Source organism: Dama dama, chromosome 29 (assembly GCF_033118175.1).
Source record: "Dama dama isolate Ldn47 chromosome 29, ASM3311817v1, whole genome shotgun sequence".
In the NCBI taxonomy this organism is placed as follows: Eukaryota; Metazoa; Chordata; class Mammalia; order Artiodactyla; family Cervidae; genus Dama; species Dama dama.
The window spans coordinates 34518778-34531572 of NC_083709.1; the positions used below are offsets into that span (position 1 = coordinate 34518778).

Sequence of the window (12795 nt, forward strand, 5' to 3'; positions counted from 1 at the left end):
AACTCATCTTGTGAGTGTGAGCCAGCATTCTCTGATGTGGTTCCAGACAAGACATTAGAAGGAATCTTACTAAGAGTGGGACCCTCTTGACCATCAGGATGTTATTCTGCTTTAACAAGAAGAGAAAAGCCAGGAGAAAGACAGTAGATAGTATACGTTTCAGAGTATTGGCCCCCAAATTTCTGCTATTCCTGACATATCCAGTCCTCAATTATCTTATTTCCAGTAGCATCTGAGACACCTGATCGTGCCTTTTTCCCTGAATTACTTTCTCCTCAACTCACAAGGCATCAAACTTTGCTTGTTTTTGTTTTCTGGTCACTTCCTTCTCAGACTCCTTTTCTAAATCCTCCTCTCCTCAAACTAAATATTGCAGTGCCTGAAGGCTCAGTTTGGTGTGGTCTTCTGATGTGCTCATCAGTGATTCTTGGTTTCAAAAACCACCAAAGTTCAGGCAATTCTATGTATTGACTCTCCAGTCTAGATCTTTTATCTGGGCTTCATACTGAAACGTTCTTTTTTTTTTTTAAATTAAGATTTGGGATAGGGAGCCATTTTTACTCTTTGAAAGGAATAAACATTAACATATTTAATAAGTTTTAAAAAGTTAAATAGTGTGTCTTAGGTACAAGTCTCACTTCTAACTGCTTTATAAATAAATGTTAAAACCCAAGAATAATCTAATGAGATAAGAATTATTATCATCTCCATTTAATATGTAGATAAGGGAACAGGTATAAACCACACACCTAGAAGAGTTTCATGCTCTTAACCACTACACATTGACATCTCTCCTGATTGACATGCTCACTTGGATATTTCAGTTATCTCCAACTTAAAGTGTTCAAAATAGAACTCTTGAGTCCCCTCTTCAGCATCTGATTCCTCTTCCAACCTTCATCACAGCAAATGATTCAACTGGACAGCTAATTGCTCACGTGAAAAATTAGGATTTACTCTTGACCCTGCATTTTCCCTAACTCCTCACTTTCAAACAATTTCCAAATTCTACTAATTCTCCCTCGAAAATATATCTGAAATCCATTTACTTCTATCTCCACTACATCTACCTTGATATAACAGCAGCAACAACTACAACAATAACAGCTAACATTCACTGATATGTTTAAAAAAATTTTTTTTTTGTGAAGGATAAATGCTTTACAGAATTTTGTTGTTTTCTGTCAAACCTCAACATGAATCAGCCATAGGTATGCATATACCCGCTCCCTTTTGAACCGTCCTCCTATCTCCCTCCCCCCCGACCCCTCTAGATTGATACAGAGTCCCGTTTGAGTTTCCTGAGTAATACAGAAAATTCCCATTGGCTATCTACTTTACATATGGTAATGTAAGTTTTCCATGTTACTCTTTCCATACATTTCACCCTCTCCTCCCCACTCCCCATGTCCATAAGTCTATTCTCTATGTCTGTTTCTCCACTATTGCCCTGTAAATAAATTCTTCAGTACCATTTTTCTAGATTCTGTATATATGCATTGGGATATGATATTTATCTTTCTCTTTCTGACTCACTTCACTCTGTATAATAGGTTATAGGTTCATCCACCTCATCAGAACTGACTCAAATGCATTCCTTTTATGGCTGAGTAATATCCCATTGTGTATATATACAACTTCTTTATCCATTCATCTGTTGATGGACACCTAGGATGCTTCCATGTTCTAGCTATTATAAATAGTGCTGCAATGAACAATGGGATACATGTGTCTTTTTCAATTTTGGTTTCCTCAGGGTATATGCCTAGGGGTGGGATTGCTGGGTCATGTGGTGGTTTTATTCCTAGTTTTTTAAGGAATCTCCAAACCGTCTTCCATAGTGGCTGTATCAATGTTTATTCCCACCAACAGTGCAAGAGCATTCCCTTTTCTCCACACCTTCTCCAGCATTTATTGTTTGTAGACTTTTTATGATGACCATTCTGATTGTGGTTTTGATTTGCATTTCTCTAATAATGAGCAATGTTGAGCATCTTTTCATGTGTTTGTTAGCCATCTGTATGTCTTCTTTGGAGAAATGTCTGATTAAGTCTTTTCCCCATTATTTGATTGGGTTGTTTGTTTTTCTGGCATTGAGTTCTATGAACTGCTTGTATATTTTGGAAATTAATCCTTTGTCAGTACACTAATGATGAAAAATCAGAAAGAGAAATTAAGGAATCAATCCCATTCACCATTGCCACAAAAAGAATTAAATATCTAGGAATACACTTACCTAAGGAGACAAAAGAACTATACACAGAAAATTATAAGACACTAATGAAAGAAATCAAAGACAACATAAACAGATGGAGAGATATTCCATGTTCCTGGGTAGGAAGAATCAATATTGTGAAAATGACTATACTACCAAATGTAATCTACAGATTCAATGTGATCCCTATCAAATTGCCAATGGAATTTTTCACAGAACTATATCAAAAAAATTCACAATTCATATGGAAACACAAAAGACCCTGGATAGCCAAAGCAGTCTTGAGAAAGAAGAATGGAGCTGGAGGAATCAACCTGCCTGACTTCAGATTATACTACAAAGCTACAGTCATCAAGAGAGTATGGTACTGGCACAGAAACAGAAACATAGACCAGTGGAACAAGATAGAAAGCCCAGAAATAAACCCATGCACCTATAGGCACCTTATTTTTGACAAAGGAGGGAAGAATATACCATCCGGCAAAGAGAGCCTCTTCAATAAATGGTGCTGGGAAAACTGGACAGTTACATGTAAAAGAATGAAATTGGAACACTTCCTAACACCATACACAAAGATAAACTCAAAGTGGATTAAAGACCTAAATGTAAGACCAGAAACTATAAAACTCTTAGAGGAAAACAGGCAGAACGCTGAATGACATATATCAAAGCAAGATTCTCTATGACCTATGTCCTAGAGTAATGGAAATAAAAACAAAAGTAAACAAGTGGGACCTGATTAAACTTAAATGCTTTTGCACAGCAAAGGAAACTATAAGCAAGGTGAAAAGACAACCTTCAGAATGGGAGAAAGTAATAGCAAATGCAACAACTGACAAAGGATTAATTTCCAAAATACACAAGCAGCTCACTGATATGTTTTAAGCATTTCTATACATTAACTTGTTATAACATTGTTAGGAGATGTGTATTGTCAGAAACATTGTTAAATGGGCAAACAAGATTACTGGCTTTCTTTCAATGGAAAGTCTAGCAGACTTACAGGGGCTGTCAAATTCTAAGGCAATTAGTCTATTTTGCAACTATATAGAGATGCAAGGTTCCTTGTAGGGGGCCTGTAATGATGGAGATGTTTTTAGTTCAAAGTGATGGACATTATTTTTCTGTTCATGTCAATGGAAATAATTTTGCCCAATAGAAAATACAAACTTTTCTAAATCCAATTCACATTAGAACTTGTTTTATCATTTTACTGGTTTCTTCATAATTCATGAGTTAAACAAAAATTTGACATGTGCTCATTTTATATTTATTAACAGAAATCATGATTTTAACTTTCTAAAGATTGTATTTTAACAATATTTTCATCCCCACTTCTAGATAATAAAATTGACACACAGATATTCCCAAGGTCATACTGCTAAATAAATGGCAGAGGCAAGATTTAAACCATGGCCATTTACTATAAAATCCGTGCTCTTCACCAACTCACTGTCCTGGCTCTCACACTGCCACATAAGCCAGATCACTGAAGCTAACATCTGCTCTCTCCTGAACTTCCACAATAGCCACTGGTCTGTTTTCTTCCTCTGTTAGTCCTTACTAACTCATTCTTCATGCTGTAGCCAGGAGGTTCTTAAAATGTAAAGCTTTTGATTGTTCCTGTTATATTCAGAATGAAAGCTAAACTCCTTACCAGGGTTACATTATACCATTATCCACCTTCAACTCCTACTATTCTCCCCTCATCACTGGCTTCCAGACGTACTAGTCTTCCTTCACTTGCTTAAACGTGTGTAGTTCTTTCATGACTCAAAGTTTTGAAATGTGTGGGTCACTCCCTGGATGAATCTCCTCTTCCTCTCAGTTTAGAATAACTTCCATTCATCCTACAGGTCTCAGCTGAAACGTCCCTTCTCAAAGAAGACATCCTTGACCTTGGACCTATTGAAAGCCCCAATAAATGAAGAGTATTTCTTCATTCGTTTTCTTATAACAGTGATCAGTTTTTGATAATCAAGTGTTATTATTTATGGAATAACTCTCTTCCTAAGACTAAACCTCCATGAAGATAGAACTTCACATGACAGGTGCTCAATAAATACGCTTAAAAAATAATCAGTGAGTGAATGGATAAATAGGAGGTTATAGATGGATGTTATGAGTGATTTGATATTGGGTTTATTCTTGGCCCCAGAGATTGAAACCAAGCTAGATAAAAAGTTAACAGCCTAAAACCTTTCCAGGCATTGGCATGGAAAATCCAAAAACCTTTCCTGATTTAGAAGTTTCTTATGGTCTTTCGAGAAGTGAATGTGCCCAGATTTAGTGGCTATCATAGGCTGACTTATTTATATTCTTAGAGCTGCCCTTGGGCAGTATGGGGAGGCCTTAATTCATCTTGATGAGGTTTGGGTTATCATGCAGCTTGAAGCAAGTTTAAATTCTTTGTCTATCATACTTCAGTTAAATCTCAATAAAAATGCTATTTTATAGAATAAAAGGATTTGGGGGCAGTTTTAAACCAGAGGCTGCCTTCAGTAATTTATACATGATGCTGATCTAACACTGGTTATTTTATAACCAGCCACCCATCAGTGAAGACTCTGGAGCATTCTGGAAGTGTTCCTAGGTTAGAGAAGCCCCCTCTTTAAAAGTCATTATACACAGAGATTTGGGGAAAAGAGAATATAGACCTCTAACTGTTGCAGATACAAATGGAGCCAAATCATTCTTCCCAAATGAAAAATGAAGCTAGGACACTTGTTTCAGACCATCTTTCTCTCCACTGCTTTTCTGACCTATGTGAACAGAACATCATTTAAAAGTTTGGTTTTCCTTGAGGCTAGTCTGATGATTTAAGAAACCAGGTCCCGGGGACTAAAATGCCATCAGAGCATACAATGCTATTAGTGCATTTGGAGTTCTTAGCTTAATAACAGAATGTAGATGTTAATGTACATTCTTTTCCCTGAGTTTGATAAAAATATAAAATACTGTAAACTCAGAATACTTGTCATGAACCATTTCTTCTTCACACAGAGCAGAATTAGTTTATCTTGCAATTTTGTAAAGGTTTCTTCCCCTTAATTCAACAAGTTTGGCAAAGCTTTCCAATGAAAAGTTCAGTTCATTAAAAATGACCTTAATGGACTTAACATATATTGGTGCTGACAGGGTCCATACTTTATTTTGGCACACGAGGATCCCGTTAATTTGTCTTTGCCACTCTCTAGGGCTCAGCAGAGCAACAGTTCAGATTTAGGTCTGAAAGTAGCTACAGAATAAGCATTAAGTGGAGACAGTAGGAGGGGCTGACACATTTAAAACTTATTGGTTTGCAAGAAAGGCTTTTCTAGTGACTACATAAAAATGTCTCTGTCTCCTCTCTTGAATTTGTTATTGATTTTTTTGTCTCAGTGCATGCAGCGAGCAAGCTTGGGAGATCAACTGTATATAACTCAGAGCTGAGAGAGGATGAGCACATTCCAAACTTTCCTTATTTTTGCCATTTGTTACAGATTTCTTTTTGTTCAAATCAAGGTAACTAACCCTTGTCCTTTAGGATAAATTTCTGGCTAAATTCAAAGTGAGATGCCTATAAGTGAGTCTTGAAAGAGTCTCAAAAGCATAGAGGGGATGCAGAGAGGTGGTATTAGCTAAGAGCCATGAGCTGAAATTGGGGGGTATTTGTGGTCACTTGTGGTTGTCTCACATGCTATGTGATATAACATGTATGAAGCAGAGGTACCACCTCTCTCAATTTCTCCATTTGTAAATGAATGATTATGAAACATATTTGCTCTCAATGTTTTCAAGAAAGATGAATGATACTGGAAAAGGTGGAACCATAGCCACAGTTAACACTTAAACAGAGTTTCCTGCATATCAGGCACTTTACACATAACTTAATCCTCTCAGTATCTTTATGATGTAGATACCATTATGTTCATTTCTCAAATGAGAAAATTAAAGCCTATGGGGTTAAGTGACTTTTCAGGGTCCCCTGTTACTATTGGGGGGAATCCATGATTCACATTCAAGGAGTCTGTCCCTGGAGCCCACACTTTCCACCACTGGGCATGCTGCTACCAGGCTTGTGGGTGCTTTGTCGCTTCAGTGGTGTCCGACTCTTTGTGACCCTATGGACTATAGCCCATCAGGCTCCTCTGTGCAAGGGATTCTCCAGGCAAGAATACTGGAGTGGGTTACCTTGCTCTGTGAGCAATAGTTAAAGTGCTTTTTACTTTGATTCCAGCAGGGCTGTTTTCTTGTTTGAGAACACAAATACAGAGACTCACCCCCCTGACCAACTCACATAGTTGGCAACCTGATGTATCTGAAAAAACTTCAAATTTCAGGAAATTATCTGGGAATTTGGTAGTATATTTTTCAATACCTAACACAGATTAATGAGGTACATTTTCTGATATAAAATATCCAATCATTTGGTATATAAAAAGATAAACTAATCTTTCCTCAAGTGCTAGTTTTAGAGTCAAAGTCAGATACACAGAAATTTTATCATCATCGGCCAATCCCCAGATTTACGCCCCCACGACACCTTTGGTTCTTATTACAGTCTTCTTTCTCTCATATCTTGTATTTGTGCCTTTTTACCATGTATTAGCTTAACTATCCTGATACTGGAGCTCAGAGGAACAGAGAAGATTAGAGAGAGTTCGGGAATTCAATAAAAATTCTCTTACACTTCTTGTGAAATCACTAACACGATTGTGCTGTGCATACCCAAACCCCAAATGTCATTTCTTCCAAATAGCTGACTCGTTTGTTCAATCTGTGGATGACTGGCCAATACTCAACACTTTGGTCACAATCTTATCATGCCTGTGGTAAGCACACACTCAAGGTTTCTTGAAGGCAAGGACTATTGGATTTCTTTTTACAAAACCTGCACTTGGCACAAAATTTGGCCTAGAGCAGGTGACTTAAGAGTGAATTCAATTTCTTTCATTGGGAGATGTGAACAATTAGGAGGTCGAATATTATCTAAAATACATGATCACCCAGAGAATTTATTTAAGCATTCTGTAGAGGATATAAGGGAGGAGAGCAATCTGGGTAGACCAAGAGCCCAGAAAGGAAGGAGCTGGAAGGGAGGGAAGTCATGATGGTTATGGGAATCAGGGCTCATTCATTCTGGCCAGTAGGAGGCTTTCACTTTGCAGGTGCCAAATCAAAATTAAATGCTGTTGTGCTGTTTTTACTGTCTAATTCTAATGTCATGTTCTGCTTCAACATCCTTTCGGAGGATTTAATGATCAGCAAACAGTGTTTACAATTCTTAACCTTAGGTGACTCTTGATTCCTAAGAGATATATTTGTTTCTCCCTTAAGATATTTCTTTTTGTGTTCTATGGCCCGAGATTCACAAAGAGAATGTACTTGAGGTATTTTACATTAAGGGTATGAACAACAAAACTATCTGGTTCCATTACCATTTTTTGATTCCCTAAATATTCTTTGGGGGAAAATATAAAAACATGTGTCACCCAATTAACATTTCTAACCACTTTAAAAAAAATATGAATTCACATTCTTAACCACTGAGTTAAGCCATCCACATTCTCAGACAACTTACTAGATATAAATATGGACTAATGTAAACATATTCTTAAATATTATATATTTAAATACTATTTTCAACAAGGTAAACAAGCCGTTTAATGACTACAGGATCACCATGGTGACTCTTATTGGCTTTTCTTTCTGTATTTAATTTCTTGTGGGTTCTCGTCACACAGATGCATGACAGGAATTCCTCTTTGCCTCTTTCTGAACAGCCCCATCACTAAGCTGATGCCATCTGGCATCCAGATATTACCGCTGCTTTCTGCCTGCTTGCTTTCCTTCTTCCTTTTTAAAATGGCTCACACCAAGGTTATTTATGGCAATATATTTAAGGTTTGAGTGTTGTGTTGCAGCCAAAAAATGTTTTCCAAACCATGCAGTCAAACTGTTCAATGAAAATCTAGTAAGATAAGTCAAGACTTTTTTAAGTGCAAGATCAAGGCACAGAGGACCACCCAATCATACCTTTGAAGCAAAACACTGGTAAGGGTCTCCACCTGTGTGCCAGAATGTGCCAGGGTTAGCTGGAGGAATGGATGGTTAAAATGGTGATGTTGGTCAAGGGGTATCTAAGGGAACCAACCACCTGCCTCCTGTCACTTGTTCTGAGCCATCCAAGCAGAACTCGTGGTGACTGAAATCAATCTGGGGGGATACCTGGCTCCCTAGATGCCAAATTAGTTTTGCCTTCTTCTTCCTGGGGTGACTGGGTTCAGAAAGCAGAAAATCTAAAAAGAGAAAATCAAAGCATCAAGAGCTGCCGGGCCATACCATTTTCTTAAGCCTTGGGGGTTCCCAGGTGGTGCAGCGGTAAAGAACCCTCCTGCCAGTGCAGGAGACTCAAGAGATGCGGGTTTGATCCTTGGGTTTGGAAGATCCCGTGGAGGAGGAAATGGCAACCCACTCTAGTTTTCTTGCCTGGAGAATCCCATGGACAGAGGAGCCTGGCAGGCTATATAGTCCATGGGGTCAGGAAGAGTTGGACATGACTGAGCACACATACTTAAGCCTTAAGCCCTCACTTAACAGATTATACCCTCTAGGGTATTGAGTGGCTTATTAGTGGCTTGAAGAAGTTAAGAAAATGAAAAATTTCCTTCCTATTTCAAGTCGGATTAGGATTTTTAAGGCCAGCTGATTAACTACAACAGAAGCAGAGAGCTGTCTTGATAGATCCCAGAAGTCACCAGCGTTTCATTTTTGCTCAAGAAATTAAGCTGTCAAAGTGCCTATGTGGTGTATGTGGCTTGAGGTGGTCATGCTGTTTATGCACACATCCCAACAAAGACTAAAAGGAAGGTATAAAAGCAGGAGACGGCAAATCAAGTCAAGTGATTTCTTTAGCCTCTACCTAATTAATGAATACAGTTGTATGACCAGTTTTGTTCTGATCCCTCACCAAACACAAGTAACATTTTGATGGTTAAAAAAAATCTAGAAAGCTATTTCCACATATTGTTTGTGGAAGCAATCAGCTGGCATTTCAAGGATGTGTCCCAAGCCTGATAATACTCTCATCAACTGAAAGCAAATGCAAAAACATAATTTAAATAAAAGCGGAAGAGAATTCCCTAAGTCCCTCTCCCATTTTCCCCTTTCCAGTGCTAGAATGGCACTGCTATTATCCTTAGAAAAATGCAACTCTCCCAGAATTTTACTTTTAGCAGAAGTCTCTCTTAAATCATATTTTTTTTCCTGCATTAATTAGGTAGCAAGGATTTCTATGGATTTCTTAGCCAACATCCTCAGAAGCGAGTTCACTTTATTGTATTAATTTATAAGGTTTTCTGTGCTTAATCAGTTTCACTAGCTAAAGTGCCCCCAACCCCATCTCTTAGTTTCAGTTTGGGGTTGGATCTTGTTCATGTTGTCCTGCTCAATCAAGAGAAATAAACATACGCTGTTTAAAGATTTTTGAGGTTGGTTGTCAGGGAAACCTGATAAAAACCTATGTGTGGATTAAGGCAAATTATGACCACCAGTGAAAAGTCAATTTAGAGAGCAAGATTTCTACATGTGGGTTAGGAAATCAGTTTCTGCAGATCAAGAAAATAGACTCAAGGCGATATTCCTACCCTCATACTATATGAATCAAATACATCATAAATAAACCAGTCTGTTGCTGCAGAAAACAAACAGCAACATCTAAATGCATTTCTAAATGAAGCTGTAGCTTCATAAGACAAACCTCACCACAGCCATGTACTGGGTTGGCCAAAAAGTTTGTTCAGATTGTTCCATAACATGATATGGGAAAACCCAAATGACTTTCTTGGTTGGCCTATTACATTACCATCATGTGACCCACTTTGATATTTATTTCAGTTATTCTATGAAACTTATAACTGTATTTGTATCTTCTGCAGGGCATTTAGTTTAGTGGAACAACAATGCTGGTATATACGTCTATAAAGATTTAGTTATTTTTTTGGCAGTTCAGTTTTCAGTCTTTACTATAGGTTTTTTCTAAACATGTCTTAGAGTGGTTGCTTTCCAACATGTTTTTGGCTACAGCGCTAACCAAATTTTTTTTTTCTATTTTGGGGTTACCAAAAGCATCTATTATTCAATAATGGTATCCCCATCTACTAAAGATTTAAAGTTACAGATTTTCTTCTAGTATTCAATGAGACAGGCTAGTGATAATGTTTTCTATTTTACACAAGGGGAAATAAATGATATTTGCTGTTTTACTACAGAACTCTGAATGTTAACTGGAGCCAAAGCAGGAGATAATAGTCCTGGACCACTATTCCTGCTTCTCTTCTCTGATGAGTTCAGAAGTGACAACCGCAGCTTCTAAACATTACTGTTTAATTTAAGCAATGTGTGTCTCTTCTGTGGGAAGAAGAAAGACTTGCTGACAGTATATCATTTTTTCATTATAGTATGGAAAATAATTATAGATTGCTCCATACACTTAGAAACTAGTCTATGTGGCATAAAAAAGAATTAAGACCATGCAAAATTATGTTTTTAAATTTCAAAATCAATTAAAAAAAGAATGTGACACATAGGACCTTTCTAGGGTTCAATGCATTAAACAGGTAAAGTGTATTAAAATGTGGAAACCATATACCTTTCATTACAGCATTCTACAGCTGTCATTTATTTCATTTTGGTATAAAAGTAATTATTGTTCTGAGCATAATATTAATAGTACACATTTCCTTTACCCAGCACTAGCACTCTAATTACAATCTACTTCAGTTCAGATTAATCATGCCAAGATGGCAATTCCATTATACCAAGAGTAAAATTTAATAATCTAATATATGGCTATAGTTTCAATGGTTAAAATTATGGGTTTAACTACTTAAGGGATTTGTTAGGATTAAAGTTAAGCATAATGCATCTTAATCAGAAGTTTAGTGGAAAACACTCATTACAAAATATGGATATATAATGTTGTGGTCTATGTAATGCTTTTGCAGAAGCATTAAAGTTTATTTAGAGCTTTCATTTGAGAAGTATCTAGTAATGGGAAATGTGTCTAATTATTGGTATAAGATGTTTTGATCTAATTTAAACTTTGCTATATTACTTAACATTGGTCATAATGCAATATTACATACAGAATTATGCTTCAGACCACATGACAGAATCTAATGTACAGGGGAGCAGAGTTTATTTAGGTAAAATAAAACCTAACTGGCTTTAAATGTATATTAACCTAAGAATACATATAAGGAGTAACTAGCTCCAATTATACGGAATCTTTCTGTTTCAAATAGGACCTTAGTGGATTCAAGAGTTAATATCCCTCTAAAATGAACTGCTTCCTTCCTCTCCAGGAAAGGAAGGCCTGTCAAGCCAGGTACTGGCAGGAGAGAAACAAAAAGTTTTAAGCCTTTATATAGTCACATAAAAGTAGCACTGTAATGTTTAACCACTGAGTTTCCTCCAAAGTTCTGTAGTGGTTAGTTGATTTTTCTTAAAACCTTTCCTCAAAGAAGTAGAAAAAAAAATGCTACAGCAACTATAACACAGAAATAACCTGTTTTGCTTCTTATCTTTTAAGAAATTTGTTTGCTCATATATAAACCATTTTTCTGTGAAACAAGTGACTACCTACCATTTCTTCACAAATGAACTTTGGTCATTGTACCAATTTGTATCTTGGGTTTCTTTTTCAATCTCTTGATGTTTAGGGTGTGATTCAGAACACAATTTGTGTTCTTGCAAACAATACTAGATTTTGATTCAAACAGGATGACTCAGAGGAGAGTCTAAATTGCTATTAAACATATAGATTACAATGTTAATTTATGTATTTAGTAAAATTTAGTAAAGCCTACTAAATGCAAACAGCCAACTCTTTGGAAAAGACCTTGATGCTGGGAAAGATTGAAGGCAAGAAGAGAAGTGGGTGACAGAGGATGAGATGGTTGGATGGCATCATTGACTTAGTGGACATGAGTTTGAGCAAACTCAGGGAGACAGTGAAGGATAGGGAAGCCTTGCATGCTGAAATTCATGGGGTTGCAGAGTCAGACATGACTTAGCAACTGAACAACAAGAACTACATTTGGAAACCATTTTGTATCCTGAACGCTATACTGTGAGCTCTTGGAAGCTCACATAACATGTCTTATGTACTAATGCATAGTACTGAGTCTAGTGCTTGTATTAAATAAACTAGACAATCATCAATTGGAGAAATTGCTTTGGGCATAGATGAAATTCATCAATAAAGTGCTTTCCTGAATTTTTAAAAATGATGCAACAGAGAGGCCTATCAGTGTATTCTAGTAGAATCAGTATGCAGTTATTGATCGATCAATCTGTCTCTATTCCTGTTTTCTCTTGTGAAGTATCTAGTGGTCTTACAGGTTTCACAGCCTTGATCAAACTGAGCAGTGGGGGAGAGACCTGGTATCCATCTACTACTGATCCAGCAAGAAAGGGGAAAGAAAAGCTAATGAGTTTCCTTTGCTTTCAGATATATTTCACTTCCCCTTTCATTTTTGTGAGTGGCTACACTGCAAAGCTGGGAGATAAGGAGTACAACAAGCTTCCTAGGCTTT

The 12795-nt window shown here is 37.0% G+C and overlaps 1 protein-coding gene across 1 annotated transcript in view; it reads right to left on the reverse strand.

Moving 5' to 3' along the window:
- The window catches only part of LOC133048525 (ADAMTS-like protein 1), a 270703-nt gene that overhangs the window by 13003 nt on the left and 244905 nt on the right, over positions 1-12795 (reverse strand). The gene's annotated exons all lie outside the window — the stretch shown is intronic.